The sequence below is a fragment of the Coffea arabica genome, chromosome 4c (assembly GCF_036785885.1).
Source record: "Coffea arabica cultivar ET-39 chromosome 4c, Coffea Arabica ET-39 HiFi, whole genome shotgun sequence".
In the NCBI taxonomy this organism is placed as follows: domain Eukaryota; kingdom Viridiplantae; phylum Streptophyta; class Magnoliopsida; order Gentianales; family Rubiaceae; genus Coffea; species Coffea arabica.
Genome location: NC_092316.1, coordinates 10,368,259 through 10,385,212, shown reverse-complemented (window position 1 = coordinate 10,385,212; position 16,954 = coordinate 10,368,259). Strand labels below are relative to the sequence as shown.

At 35.5% G+C, this 16,954-nt stretch overlaps 4 pseudogenes; all 4 read left to right on the top strand.

The window, feature by feature from the left end:
• Positions 1-1,396, top strand: LOC140004669 (norfluorocurarine oxidase-like; annotated as a pseudogene).
• Positions 1,397-2,484: 1,088 nt separating this feature from the next.
• On the top strand, positions 2,485-5,989 carry LOC113738931 (norfluorocurarine oxidase-like; annotated as a pseudogene).
• A 3,273-nt stretch (positions 5,990-9,262) lies between these two features.
• LOC113738932 (norfluorocurarine oxidase-like) lies at positions 9,263-10,658 on the top strand (annotated as a pseudogene).
• A 943-nt stretch (positions 10,659-11,601) lies between these two features.
• LOC140005268 (norfluorocurarine oxidase-like) lies at positions 11,602-15,251 on the top strand (annotated as a pseudogene).
• Positions 15,252-16,954: the final 1,703 nt, after the last annotated feature.

Genomic DNA, 16,954 nt, shown 5'->3' with positions numbered 1-16,954 from the left:
ATGGTGTTTCTTTTGCATCCTACGTTTGACCCTTTTCGTCCCCTTGTTTTCTTCACTCTCTTCCTCTACAAACGGTTTTTCAATGCTTCTTCAAAATCGCCAAAAAACTTACCACCATCTCCACCAAAGCTCCCAGTAATTGGGAATCTTCACCAACTTGGCCTGCTTCCCCACCGCTCACTCCAAACGTTATAAAAAAAGTATGGTCCCTTAATGCTGCTTCATTTGGGCGGCAAGCCTGTAGTTGTGGCCTCTTCAGCTGATGCAGCTCGTGAAATCATGAAAAACCATGATTTGGTCTTTTCGAACAGGCCAAAATCAGTTACTGCTGCTAGACTCATCTATGGTTCCAAGGACGTGGCATTTACACCTTATGGTGAGTATTGAAGAAGACAAGTGTGTGTGTGCTTCAACTTCTAAGTAGCAAAAGGGTTCAAAGCTATCGACATGTTCGAGAAGAAGAGACTTTACTTATGATTGAACATACTAGACAAAACTGCTCTTCTTCAGTTGTAAACATGACTGAGTTATTCGTAACACTTACAAATGATGTAGTGTCAAGGGTTGCCCTGGGAAGAAAGTATAGTGACTCTGAAGATGGTAGGAAGGTCATGAAAATGATTATAGGGTTTGGAGAATTATTGGGTGTTTTTAACGTGGGGGATTATATTCCTGGGCTTGGATGGCAGAATCATTTCAATGGGTTGAAATAGTAAAGTAAACAAAGTGGCTAAAGAGATCTATGAATTCATGGAGCATTTGATTGAAGAGCACAAGAGCAGGATGAAAGGATTAGGGGATGATAGTGATGAGAGTACAGAGGAAAGCAGCTTAGACTTTGTGGATATTTTGCTTGAAATTCAGAGGAAGAACTCGAGCAACAATCTACTTCAATTTGAAAGTCTCAAAGCTATGATCATGGTAAGAATCACCACTCTTGAATTCTAATCAGCGCATATAATATATAAAACTGCACTTTATACTAACTAACTCACTATTGGCTTCTACTTTGCATGATTAGGACATGTTTGCTGCTGGAACTGATACCACTCACTCAGTCATGGAATGGGTGATGGTAGAGCTTCTAAGACACCCCAAGGTCATGGAGAAATTGCAAAATGAGGTCAGAGCTGTAGGCCAAGGAAAATCAGAGATAACTGAGGATGATTTTGACAAAATGCAGTATCTTAAGCTAGTGATTAAGGAAACTCTGCGGCTTCATTCCCCAGTTCCATCACTAGTTCCTCGAGAATCAACTCGAGATATCAAAGTAATGGGGTATGATATACCGATTCGAACACGAGTAATCGTCAATGCATGGGCAATTGGAAGAGACCCTTTGCTTTGGGAGAAGCCAGAGGAATTTCAGCCAGAGAGATTTCTGAGTGTTAGTTAAGCTTTGCAGTGACCCTGATATTATTAATATTGGAGAGGGACATAAGCCTTTCCTTTTTTTTTTTTGTTATTTTTGCTGCTAATTTCAAGATCATAAATGATGCTAGGTGTGTGGATTTGGATGAAAGCAAATCAATAATGTATAACCTTTGCAATTTTCCGAAAGACATACGGAACGAAACTTTTGGCGGAGTCAAGAGTGAGCCCACACTTAAGGGCTTCTCGTCCAAATTATTCACAACCACAATCTAAAAGCCTATCAACGACCTTTTCAGTTTTATTGCTGATCTTTCAAATCAATGGCACTGAAGAATCGTCGTAAAAAAAAATCGTGTAACATTAATTGCAAAAAGCAAAATCCCATTAGTTTTGGATATTTTAAGTTGCTCTCTTCAATTCTTCGTTTGGTTTTAATCTTCCTTGACCTCTTCAAATATCCTATGCTTCTTCTGGAGTCCAGAAGCTATGTTGGTAATCATATTCATTCATAGTATATTTCGCATTAGCATACTAAAGTTACATCCCCCAAAGTCTTTGTTAACTTCCGAACAAAGATTTCTGTTTAGTATTAGCTTTAATCACTGTGAGATTTCTGTTGACATGATTTTGGAGATTGAATGGGAATTTTTTGCACGAGATCCTTTTTTTTCCCCAAAACTTTTTGTGAAAGAGTAAATTATGCTAGCAAAGTGACACGTCATATAATCTTTAGATGTACAATGTCTAAACCAATAGCTCAAATTCCAAGTGCTTAATCAGTTTCAACATGTATGATTGTGCGAATATACGTCCAATCCAATTTTTGGAATTTGCTTACGAGTAGGACTTATCATCCAAAATTTGTTCTTCCACTACAGCCACTAAAGTCAAAAAATCGGCCAGGCGCTATAGATATTGTTTCCAATGCGTGGCTTTGATTCATTTACTGAGGAAGCATTTGCAACCGTCACAAACTGAAATTTCAAGGATCACCAGAACAGAAGCAGAATTCTGGTGATCCTTTTCGACTTAATCAAGTAGGCATATATATAGCCAATTGTAGCAGCAACAATAAACTTGTGCTTTCTTGATTTGGCCCTTTCTCCAATTTTCGAGAAGCATGTAATGGCGTTTGTTTTGGATCTTGCATTTTCATCTCCTCTTCCCGTGGCTTTGCTACTTCTAACCCTTTTCATAGGGTTCTATGCTTCTTCTAAACCCCAACAAAGGCTACCACCTTCTCCATCAAAGTTTCCAGTTGTTGGAAATCTTTTCCAACTCGGGCTATATCCTCACCGCAAACTTCAATCATTATCAAGAAAATATGGTTCCCTCATGCTGGTTCATTTTGGCAGCAAGCCCGTGGTTGTCGCCTCTTCAGCTGATGCAGCTTGTGAAATCATGAGAACCCATGATTTAGTCTTTGCTAACAGGCCTAAAATAAGCATATTTGATAGGCTTCTATATGGCAGCAAGGATATTGGAGCCTCACCTTACGGTGAGTATTGGAGGCAAGTGAGAAGCATTTGTGTGCTGCAGCTTCTAAGTCATAAGAGGGTTCAATCATTTGGATATGTAAGAGAGGAAGAGACTTCACTTATGGTTGAAAAGATAAGAAATTTATCAGCTTCCTCGCCGCCTTTATCAGCCATAAAGGCATAAACTTGAGTGATCTTCTTATAACACTCACAAATGATGTGATTTGTAGGGTGGCCTTGGGGAGGAAGTACAGTGATAGGGAAGATGGGAGCAAAAGTATGCAAATCATGAAGGAATTTGTTGAGTTGTTAGGTACTATTGATATAGGGGATTTTGTTCCATGGCTTGGATGGGTGAGACATCTTAATGATTTGGATGATAAAGTGGAAAAAGTTGTTAAGCAACTTGATGAATTTCTGGAGGGTGTCATTAAGGAGCACAAAGATAGGAAAAATGGAAAGGCAAACACTGATGATATTATTATAGAGGGAAAAGGCTCAGATTTGGTGGATATCTTGCTTGAAATTCAGGGGGAAAAGTCGACAGGCTTTACACTCGAACTTGACAGTCTCAAAGCAATCATTTTGGTAAGAAATCTTGTTTATAGAGTACTCCAACCATAAACTCATTAGGCTCTCCTACCGTACTGGCTTAATGCCATTTCTCTTTTCTGGAAAATCTTGTGTATAGCTGATCAAAACTTAGAATACCTTCATTTTATTATTCAATTTGCATTAAATTTTTAAGTTTTTTCTAATGGTTGCCCAGTGAGCATTGATTTAATACATTTAAATTACAAATAATTTATCATGTGAATTTACACAATCACAATTATTGCACATCTTTGCATTTAGAACCTTTTTCAAATTAAATACACCTTTTAAAAAGAACTAATACTCGAACCCGCTCTTAATGAGCACCCATTATTCAAACTAATTTTTGGGCAAAATTCACTTTACCCCCCTGTGGTATAGTTATTTTTCAGATAACTCCCTATAGTTTTAAAATGTATATATAACCCTCTCATAGTTTTGATTAAAATGTTAAAGTAACGGAAATTATTATTCATAGTGGAACCTATAAAAATATCAAAATTACCCTTGTTTAAAAACTGAAATGGTTGAAAAGACCAAAATATATAAACATAAAATGCATGATACTCTAATCCCGTATGATTTTATATTTTATTATATAACCTCCTTATGATTTAGTGTTTTATTATATAACTCTTTTATGATTTTCAAAATATATACATAACCTCCTCTGTGGTTAATAAATAAATTTTAACTTTACATAGGGGTATTTTTGGCATTTTAGTTGACTCCTTTATGGATTACAAATTCAATCACTTTGACACTTTAGTTCAAACTATGAGGGTTTTATGTACAATTTTTGAAATCATAGAGGGTTATCTAAAAAAGTACTAAATCACAGGGGCTTAAAGTGTAATTTGCCCCTAGTTTTTTAAATCAATAAAGGTTAGTTTGGATGGGGTTGGTTTTCACAAATTTAATCTTGAAAATACGTTATCCAATAATTTTATATCTCACACATACATGTTAGAAGCCAGTACAATAACTATAATATGTGGTTAAACACACTTTTGAAAATAAGTGCAAATTTGTAGTCAGGCAGATGGGGTCTGCTAAAGAATTTTTAATGAATTACTTTCCTCTCTATTGGTTTGCATGTTAGACGGTTTTTCATGGTAATTCATCCCACGGATAAGTACTTTTGGATAAAGGATCATATGTATTAACGATAATGAACACATAGAGCTTTTCGAAGGTAGAATATAATTATACTAGTTTTTTTGAACTGTGTATACAACTAAAATTCAAAATACTTTTGAGCGTCCAACCGCTTACGAAACATACTTGATCAGCATACAGTTAACTATACAAAGCTCAAGCAGAGCAATTTGAGTAGATGACAAGTGATAAATAGTGATCAAGTTTGAATACACTTTGTAGGATTCAAAAAAATCTTACCATGCTTAAATGAAATGTTTCAGTATGCAGTATGTACTATGCATCACATTTTGTACTATGCTTGTGGAATATTACATAATTCAGCTTTAACACATCAATTGATACAATGCCAAACCAAACTGTTTTATCTGTATTTAATGATGTTCACCATTGATGAGCTAAACTTATTACAAATGTTTTCCTCGTATTAGTTTCTCAACTTTCAATGACATTTTTTTCTGTTAAACATCTGTGTTTCCTCTTTATTTTGTATGATTAGGACATGTTCGCTGGTGGGACTGATACGACATGCACAGTTATGGAGTGGGCAATGGCCGAACTTTTGAGGCACCCAGAAATCTTGGAGAAATTGCAGACTGAGGTGAGACAAGTAGCTCAAGGAAAACCAGAAATCACTGAGGATGATCTGGACAAAATGAACTACTTAAAAGCAGTGATCAAGGAGACTTTACGACTTCATACGCCAGTCCCACTACTCATTCCTCGAGAATCAACACAACACGTTAAACTTATGGGGTATGATATACCGGCAGGGACACGAGTAATGGTGAATGCTTGGGCGATTGCACGAGATCCATCGCTCTGGAATCAGCCTGAAGAATTTCAGCCAGAGAGGTTCTTGAACAGTACAATCGATTTTCGAGGTTTTAACTTTGAGTTAATTCCATTTGGAGCTGGAAGAAGGGGTTGCCCGGGTGCTACCTTTGCTGTGGCTGTCAACGAGCTTGCATTAGCAAAATTGGTACACAAGTTTGATTTTGCGTTGCCTGATGGAGTTGAACCAAAGGATTTGGACATGTCTGAATCCACTGGTCTCACTATCCATAGAAAAAATCCTCTATTTGCAGTAGCCACTCCACATTCTCGTTAGACACCATCTTTACCTATCCTTTCCAGTATATAAATGTGGACCTTATACTGATTTATTCAGTAAAGATCCATCCAGTGGATATCTAATATTGATGTTTGGTATTTTAATTTATCCTTATCTTACGCACCACAATAAATTTCTGTTATCAGCTCTTTGCTCCCACCTCCCCCCTGTAACTGGTTTTATTGATGAGGCATGAAGCATTGATTGTATACACCAATTAGCATTATCCTCAGTTGTGGTAGCACAATTAACAAAGCAATGCTTATCAAAATGTCATTTGCTGATGATAATGATAATTGATAATGGTCGAATGATATTCTACCTTTATTTGCAGAAAAAAGAGATTTGACCTGCATGGATACGCAAAGCATGCAATTGAAAATTTGAAATAGTCAATCAACTTGGAGTTTTGAGCTTTGACCTTTCAAGATTAAACCTCCCCCGCGATCACATGGCAGAGGGACAAAATATTAAATTACTTGGTGTGAAATGACATTAAGCCAAATTCATTTTAGCTTCTCTATATCTTTTTGAATTATAACTTAAATATTACTAGTTTGAGTTGTATATTCTTTCGGATGATAGTTCATAACAGATGTCGAGCATGTGCAATAATAAAGACCTATTCAACGAAAATATAGATTTGTATATAGCAGTAAGCAAGGTTGATTCTACAGAGACCGGAGAAAATTTGCTCTTTTTCAAGTTAAAGCGGAGTGGGGGAGGGGGGATTTTCAAGATTTAACGACTAGTAAAATATCACAAAGGTAATAAAACATGCAAAAGAAATTAGGAGAGATAATTAATGGGAAAAACTCTAGCCAAGGTTACACTTCAGAGATGTTTCAAGTAACTGATCATTGATGCAATTATAATTCCAATATTTATTAATAAACAGGTTTTAACTGCCGTATGACAGTCAGTTTCTCCTTACTGTTTCGATAATCAAGGTACAACCATTGACTATTTCTCTAATTTAGAAATAACCCTAGGTACGACCATAGGATTTAATTCCCCAATTGCATTAGAAACTAGAGAAACCTTGTTCTAATCAATAAACATGCTACGAGGGCTTATTTAAATTAAGTTGTACGTTTCCCCGACATTATACCTGTCAATTGGGCGGGTTGGGTGGATTTTGGACGGGTTGATGTTGGGTTTTCATTTAAATGAATTACACCCAATCCGCCCAACTTTAGATTGGGTTAATTTTGGGTTAGGTCATATTGGGTTATCTTAAACCCATGACCCAAATATAACCAAATATATTAAATAATAGATTTTGATACACAAACTCTCTCAAATATATTTTCACATACAAAAAAAAATTGGGTTAAATACCAAAAACCCCCATGTGGTTTGCCTAATGTTCACTTTACCTCCCTATGGTTTGGAAACCTATAATTTGACTCCCTATCGTTTCAACTAAAGTAAAAGTCTAACGGAAACCATCTAAACTAACGTCTGAAAGGAAAATGTCAAAATTGTCCCTCTATAAGGGTTTTGCGTTAAGTACCAAAAACCCCCCTGTGGTTTGTCAAATGTACACTTTACCTCCCTATGGTTTGAAAATATACAATTTAACTCCCTGTCGTTTCACCTAAAGTGAAAATCTAACAGAAATTCCGTTAAATACACTTTAGTTGAAACGACAGGGAGTCAAATTGTAGGTTTCCAAACCATAGGGAGGTAAAGTGAACATTAGGCAAACCACAGGGAGGTTTTTGGTATTTAACCCAAGAAAATTCACACACATAAATACATTTTCACATAGATAGATATATTTTCACACATTAAAACACTCACAGATACAAACACACACTCACTTTTTAAGTTCTTTTGAAATACTTGATTTTATTATCCTTTCAGAGTAATTATTTGACATGTTGCTCCTGAACCAATGAAAGAGTTTGACATAAATATACAAAGATCTCACTCAATCTCATATACTGTTGAGGCACTAGTTTCATGACTGGAACATTTTTAATATGTCAAATCTCAGATTTTTCAGGTTATCATAGAAAATATACATTAACTGCGTACATGTTTATGCTAGAGTGTGCTTAATGTATAACAATTTTTGCAAACATATGACCATTGGATTTTTCTAGCAGTGTTCATTAGACACTCATTAGTACATTTCATTTCTACCAAACTTAATATATAAAAATAGATAATATATTTATTGCACTTGAACTCTCTTAGCGAGTACCTATTGGACACCAATTAATGAAACCCTTACAATACTTAATTAATCTTAGCTAGTCTATTAAAGCTATTGACAAATGAAAGTAGATCTATCTAATGGGCACTTATTAAGGTGGAGCTCATGTGTTAATTTTTAGAAAAAAAATTAAAGTTAAATAGGGTAAGTTGATATGTGTAAACGAGGATAGTGTGTGCATTCACATGATAAATTAAGGGTGATTTAAGTGTAGCAATAAGGATGCCCATTAAAAAAAATCCATGAAATTAAACCACCAAATACTGATACTCAAATATCTTAGTGGACAAAATAAACTTTACTCCACTGTGGTTTAGCAATTTTTCACATAACTTGCCTATAGCTTTAAAAGTTATATTTAACTCTATCATAATTTGAATTAAAGTGTTAAAGTGACAAAAATAATCATTTGTAACGGAACCAATGAAAATATCAAAATTACTCTTGTTTAAAAATTAAAATGGCTGAAATGATCAAAATATATAAACATAATATACATGACACTCTAATCCCGTACAATTTTATATTTCACTATATAACCCCCTTATGATTTAGTGTTCTACCATAGAACACCCTTATGATTTTCAAAATATATATATCACTCCCATGGTTAATAAATAATTTTCAACTTTACATAGAAGTGCTTTTGATATTTTAGTTGACTCCGCTATGAAATGTAAATTCCGTTATTTTGATATTTTAATCCAAATCGTAAGAGGATTATGTATAATTTTTGAAATCATAGGGGGTTATGTGAAAAATGCTAAACCACATAGGGTAAAGTGTATTTTGCCCTACCTTATTTTATCATCTTTGTAGAATAAATCCAGTTGTGCAAACCTATTTATTGGCCTTTCTATGTAGGCTATCGTAATAGAAATCACAAATATTACACACCTCTAAAAGATCCCTGCCATAAAACTGTCACCTTCTAATTGCATATGAAGATACTAAAACAGGAAGAATAGATTGATCTATCATTCATCAGCCAGGCTAAGGCTCATATGAATATCGCTTTGTTACTCGTTTTCTGACTGGTTGTGAAGAAAAAAGGTCAGCACACCAAAAAAAATAAACTAGAGCCTCTTTTTTTGCGCAATTATCTACAAAAAAAAAAGATTAAAAACTTCTAGTTCATTTTCTTAATCCATAAATAGAACACAATTCAGAAATTAGAGCCTTTCATTGTGCAATTTTTTTGGGAATAAACAACGAACAAAGTGAAGTTCGACAAGTAGGATCATCCAATACCTTTTGCGAACACTACAACTGATCACTTTTAAGTTTCTCACTTTATTCACTTCAGGCATCAAGAAGGCAATGGTGTTTCTTTTGCATCCTACGTTTGACCCTTTTCGTCCCCTTGTTTTCTTCACTCTCTTCCTCTACAAACGGTTTTTCAATGCTTCTTCAAAATCGCCAAAAAACTTACCACCATCTCCACCAAAGCTCCCAGTAATTGGGAATCTTCACCAACTTGGCCTGCTTCCCCACCGCTCACTCCAAACGTTATAAAAAAAGTATGGTCCCTTAATGCTGCTTCATTTGGGCGGCAAGCCTGTAGTTGTGGCCTCTTCAGCTGATGCAGCTCGTGAAATCATGAAAAACCATGATTTGGTCTTTTCGAACAGGCCAAAATCAGTTACTGCTGCTAGACTCATCTATGGTTCCAAGGACGTGGCATTTACACCTTATGGTGAGTATTGAAGAAGACAAGTGTGTGTGTGCTTCAACTTCTAAGTAGCAAAAGGGTTCAAAGCTATCGACATGTTCGAGAAGAAGAGACTTTACTTATGATTGAACATACTAGACAAAACTGCTCTTCTTCAGTTGTAAACATGACTGAGTTATTCGTAACACTTACAAATGATGTAGTGTCAAGGGTTGCCCTGGGAAGAAAGTATAGTGACTCTGAAGATGGTAGGAAGGTCATGAAAATGATTATAGGGTTTGGAGAATTATTGGGTGTTTTTAACGTGGGGGATTATATTCCTGGGCTTGGATGGCAGAATCATTTCAATGGGTTGAAATAGTAAAGTAAACAAAGTGGCTAAAGAGATCTATGAATTCATGGAGCATTTGATTGAAGAGCACAAGAGCAGGATGAAAGGATTAGGGGATGATAGTGATGAGAGTACAGAGGAAAGCAGCTTAGACTTTGTGGATATTTTGCTTGAAATTCAGAGGAAGAACTCGAGCAACAATCTACTTCAATTTGAAAGTCTCAAAGCTATGATCATGGTAAGAATCACCACTCTTGAATTCTAATCAGCGCATATAATATATAAAACTGCACTTTATACTAACTAACTCACTATTGGCTTCTACTTTGCATGATTAGGACATGTTTGCTGCTGGAACTGATACCACTCACTCAGTCATGGAATGGGTGATGGTAGAGCTTCTAAGACACCCCAAGGTCATGGAGAAATTGCAAAATGAGGTCAGAGCTGTAGGCCAAGGAAAATCAGAGATAACTGAGGATGATTTTGACAAAATGCAGTATCTTAAGCTAGTGATTAAGGAAACTCTGCGGCTTCATTCCCCAGTTCCATCACTAGTTCCTCGAGAATCAACTCGAGATATCAAAGTAATGGGGTATGATATACCGATTCGAACACGAGTAATCGTCAATGCATGGGCAATTGGAAGAGACCCTTTGCTTTGGGAGAAGCCAGAGGAATTTCAGCCAGAGAGATTTCTGAGTGTTAGTTAAGCTTTGCAGTGACCCTGATATTATTAATATTGGAGAGGGACATAAGCCTTTCCTTTTTTTTTTTTGTTATTTTTGCTGCTAATTTCAAGATCATAAATGATGCTAGGTGTGTGGATTTGGATGAAAGCAAATCAATAATGTATAACCTTTGCAATTTTCCGAAAGACATACGGAACGAAACTTTTGGCGGAGTCAAGAGTGAGCCCACACTTAAGGGCTTCTCGTCCAAATTATTCACAACCACAATCTAAAAGCCTATCAACGACCTTTTCAGTTTTATTGCTGATCTTTCAAATCAATGGCACTGAAGAATCGTCGTAAAAAAAAATCGTGTAACATTAATTGCAAAAAGCAAAATCCCATTAGTTTTGGATATTTTAAGTTGCTCTCTTCAATTCTTCGTTTGGTTTTAATCTTCCTTGACCTCTTCAAATATCCTATGCTTCTTCTGGAGTCCAGAAGCTATGTTGGTAATCATATTCATTCATAGTATATTTCGCATTAGCATACTAAAGTTACATCCCCCAAAGTCTTTGTTAACTTCCGAACAAAGATTTCTGTTTAGTATTAGCTTTAATCACTGTGAGATTTCTGTTGACATGATTTTGGAGATTGAATGGGAATTTTTTGCACGAGATCCTTTTTTTTCCCCAAAACTTTTTGTGAAAGAGTAAATTATGCTAGCAAAGTGACACGTCATATAATCTTTAGATGTACAATGTCTAAACCAATAGCTCAAATTCCAAGTGCTTAATCAGTTTCAACATGTATGATTGTGCGAATATACGTCCAATCCAATTTTTGGAATTTGCTTACGAGTAGGACTTATCATCCAAAATTTGTTCTTCCACTACAGCCACTAAAGTCAAAAAATCGGCCAGGCGCTATAGATATTGTTTCCAATGCGTGGCTTTGATTCATTTACTGAGGAAGCATTTGCAACCGTCACAAACTGAAATTTCAAGGATCACCAGAACAGAAGCAGAATTCTGGTGATCCTTTTCGACTTAATCAAGTAGGCATATATATAGCCAATTGTAGCAGCAACAATAAACTTGTGCTTTCTTGATTTGGCCCTTTCTCCAATTTTCGAGAAGCATGTAATGGCGTTTGTTTTGGATCTTGCATTTTCATCTCCTCTTCCCGTGGCTTTGCTACTTCTAACCCTTTTCATAGGGTTCTATGCTTCTTCTAAACCCCAACAAAGGCTACCACCTTCTCCATCAAAGTTTCCAGTTGTTGGAAATCTTTTCCAACTCGGGCTATATCCTCACCGCAAACTTCAATCATTATCAAGAAAATATGGTTCCCTCATGCTGGTTCATTTTGGCAGCAAGCCCGTGGTTGTCGCCTCTTCAGCTGATGCAGCTTGTGAAATCATGAGAACCCATGATTTAGTCTTTGCTAACAGGCCTAAAATAAGCATATTTGATAGGCTTCTATATGGCAGCAAGGATATTGGAGCCTCACCTTACGGTGAGTATTGGAGGCAAGTGAGAAGCATTTGTGTGCTGCAGCTTCTAAGTCATAAGAGGGTTCAATCATTTGGATATGTAAGAGAGGAAGAGACTTCACTTATGGTTGAAAAGATAAGAAATTTATCAGCTTCCTCGCCGCCTTTATCAGCCATAAAGGCATAAACTTGAGTGATCTTCTTATAACACTCACAAATGATGTGATTTGTAGGGTGGCCTTGGGGAGGAAGTACAGTGATAGGGAAGATGGGAGCAAAAGTATGCAAATCATGAAGGAATTTGTTGAGTTGTTAGGTACTATTGATATAGGGGATTTTGTTCCATGGCTTGGATGGGTGAGACATCTTAATGATTTGGATGATAAAGTGGAAAAAGTTGTTAAGCAACTTGATGAATTTCTGGAGGGTGTCATTAAGGAGCACAAAGATAGGAAAAATGGAAAGGCAAACACTGATGATATTATTATAGAGGGAAAAGGCTCAGATTTGGTGGATATCTTGCTTGAAATTCAGGGGGAAAAGTCGACAGGCTTTACACTCGAACTTGACAGTCTCAAAGCAATCATTTTGGTAAGAAATCTTGTTTATAGAGTACTCCAACCATAAACTCATTAGGCTCTCCTACCGTACTGGCTTAATGCCATTTCTCTTTTCTGGAAAATCTTGTGTATAGCTGATCAAAACTTAGAATACCTTCATTTTATTATTCAATTTGCATTAAATTTTTAAGTTTTTTCTAATGGTTGCCCAGTGAGCATTGATTTAATACATTTAAATTACAAATAATTTATCATGTGAATTTACACAATCACAATTATTGCACATCTTTGCATTTAGAACCTTTTTCAAATTAAATACACCTTTTAAAAAGAACTAATACTCGAACCCGCTCTTAATGAGCACCCATTATTCAAACTAATTTTTGGGCAAAATTCACTTTACCCCCCTGTGGTATAGTTATTTTTCAGATAACTCCCTATAGTTTTAAAATGTATATATAACCCTCTCATAGTTTTGATTAAAATGTTAAAGTAACGGAAATTATTATTCATAGTGGAACCTATAAAAATATCAAAATTACCCTTGTTTAAAAACTGAAATGGTTGAAAAGACCAAAATATATAAACATAAAATGCATGATACTCTAATCCCGTATGATTTTATATTTTATTATATAACCTCCTTATGATTTAGTGTTTTATTATATAACTCTTTTATGATTTTCAAAATATATACATAACCTCCTCTGTGGTTAATAAATAAATTTTAACTTTACATAGGGGTATTTTTGGCATTTTAGTTGACTCCTTTATGGATTACAAATTCAATCACTTTGACACTTTAGTTCAAACTATGAGGGTTTTATGTACAATTTTTGAAATCATAGAGGGTTATCTAAAAAAGTACTAAATCACAGGGGCTTAAAGTGTAATTTGCCCCTAGTTTTTTAAATCAATAAAGGTTAGTTTGGATGGGGTTGGTTTTCACAAATTTAATCTTGAAAATACGTTATCCAATAATTTTATATCTCACACATACATGTTAGAAGCCAGTACAATAACTATAATATGTGGTTAAACACACTTTTGAAAATAAGTGCAAATTTGTAGTCAGGCAGATGGGGTCTGCTAAAGAATTTTTAATGAATTACTTTCCTCTCTATTGGTTTGCATGTTAGACGGTTTTTCATGGTAATTCATCCCACGGATAAGTACTTTTGGATAAAGGATCATATGTATTAACGATAATGAACACATAGAGCTTTTCGAAGGTAGAATATAATTATACTAGTTTTTTTGAACTGTGTATACAACTAAAATTCAAAATACTTTTGAGCGTCCAACCGCTTACGAAACATACTTGATCAGCATACAGTTAACTATACAAAGCTCAAGCAGAGCAATTTGAGTAGATGACAAGTGATAAATAGTGATCAAGTTTGAATACACTTTGTAGGATTCAAAAAAATCTTACCATGCTTAAATGAAATGTTTCAGTATGCAGTATGTACTATGCATCACATTTTGTACTATGCTTGTGGAATATTACATAATTCAGCTTTAACACATCAATTGATACAATGCCAAACCAAACTGTTTTATCTGTATTTAATGATGTTCACCATTGATGAGCTAAACTTATTACAAATGTTTTCCTCGTATTAGTTTCTCAACTTTCAATGACATTTTTTTCTGTTAAACATCTGTGTTTCCTCTTTATTTTGTATGATTAGGACATGTTCGCTGGTGGGACTGATACGACATGCACAGTTATGGAGTGGGCAATGGCCGAACTTTTGAGGCACCCAGAAATCTTGGAGAAATTGCAGACTGAGGTGAGACAAGTAGCTCAAGGAAAACCAGAAATCACTGAGGATGATCTGGACAAAATGAACTACTTAAAAGCAGTGATCAAGGAGACTTTACGACTTCATACGCCAGTCCCACTACTCATTCCTCGAGAATCAACACAACACGTTAAACTTATGGGGTATGATATACCGGCAGGGACACGAGTAATGGTGAATGCTTGGGCGATTGCACGAGATCCATCGCTCTGGAATCAGCCTGAAGAATTTCAGCCAGAGAGGTTCTTGAACAGTACAATCGATTTTCGAGGTTTTAACTTTGAGTTAATTCCATTTGGAGCTGGAAGAAGGGGTTGCCCGGGTGCTACCTTTGCTGTGGCTGTCAACGAGCTTGCATTAGCAAAATTGGTACACAAGTTTGATTTTGCGTTGCCTGATGGAGTTGAACCAAAGGATTTGGACATGTCTGAATCCACTGGTCTCACTATCCATAGAAAAAATCCTCTATTTGCAGTAGCCACTCCACATTCTCGTTAGACACCATCTTTACCTATCCTTTCCAGTATATAAATGTGGACCTTATACTGATTTATTCAGTAAAGATCCATCCAGTGGATATCTAATATTGATGTTTGGTATTTTAATTTATCCTTATCTTACGCACCACAATAAATTTCTGTTATCAGCTCTTTGCTCCCACCTCCCCCCTGTAACTGGTTTTATTGATGAGGCATGAAGCATTGATTGTATACACCAATTAGCATTATCCTCAGTTGTGGTAGCACAATTAACAAAGCAATGCTTATCAAAATGTCATTTGCTGATGATAATGATAATTGATAATGGTCGAATGATATTCTACCTTTATTTGCAGAAAAAAGAGATTTGACCTGCATGGATACGCAAAGCATGCAATTGAAAATTTGAAATAGTCAATCAACTTGGAGTTTTGAGCTTTGACCTTTCAAGATTAAACCTCCCCCGCGATCACATGGCAGAGGGACAAAATATTAAATTACTTGGTGTGAAATGACATTAAGCCAAATTCATTTTAGCTTCTCTATATCTTTTTGAATTATAACTTAAATATTACTAGTTTGAGTTGTATATTCTTTCGGATGATAGTTCATAACAGATGTCGAGCATGTGCAATAATAAAGACCTATTCAACGAAAATATAGATTTGTATATAGCAGTAAGCAAGGTTGATTCTACAGAGACCGGAGAAAATTTGCTCTTTTTCAAGTTAAAGCGGAGTGGGGGAGGGGGGATTTTCAAGATTTAACGACTAGTAAAATATCACAAAGGTAATAAAACATGCAAAAGAAATTAGGAGAGATAATTAATGGGAAAAACTCTAGCCAAGGTTACACTTCAGAGATGTTTCAAGTAACTGATCATTGATGCAATTATAATTCCAATATTTATTAATAAACAGGTTTTAACTGCCGTATGACAGTCAGTTTCTCCTTACTGTTTCGATAATCAAGGTACAACCATTGACTATTTCTCTAATTTAGAAATAACCCTAGGTACGACCATAGGATTTAATTCCCCAATTGCATTAGAAACTAGAGAAACCTTGTTCTAATCAATAAACATGCTACGAGGGCTTATTTAAATTAAGTTGTACGTTTCCCCGACATTATACCTGTCAATTGGGCGGGTTGGGTGGATTTTGGACGGGTTGATGTTGGGTTTTCATTTAAATGAATTACACCCAATCCGCCCAACTTTAGATTGGGTTAATTTTGGGTTAGGTCATATTGGGTTATCTTAAACCCATGACCCAAATATAACCAAATATATTAAATAATAGATTTTGATACACAAACTCTCTCAAATATATTTTCACATACAAAAAAAAATTGGGTTAAATACCAAAAACCCCCATGTGGTTTGCCTAATGTTCACTTTACCTCCCTATGGTTTGGAAACCTATAATTTGACTCCCTATCGTTTCAACTAAAGTAAAAGTCTAACGGAAACCATCTAAACTAACGTCTGAAAGGAAAATGTCAAAATTGTCCCTCTATAAGGGTTTTGCGTTAAGTACCAAAAACCCCCCTGTGGTTTGTCAAATGTACACTTTACCTCCCTATGGTTTGAAAATATACAATTTAACTCCCTGTCGTTTCACCTAAAGTGAAAATCTAACAGAAATTCCGTTAAATACACTTTAGTTGAAACGACAGGGAGTCAAATTGTAGGTTTCCAAACCATAGGGAGGTAAAGTGAACATTAGGCAAACCACAGGGAGGTTTTTGGTATTTAACCCAAGAAAATTCACACACATAAATACATTTTCACATAGATAGATATATTTTCACACATTAAAACACTCACAGATACAAACACACACTCACTTTTTAAGTTCTTTTGAAATACTTGATTTTATTATCCTTTCAGAGTAATTATTTGACATGTTGCTCCTGAACCAATGAAAGAGTTTGACATAAATATACAAAGATCTCACTCAATCTCATTTAATGTGTCAAGTGGATCCCACCTAAC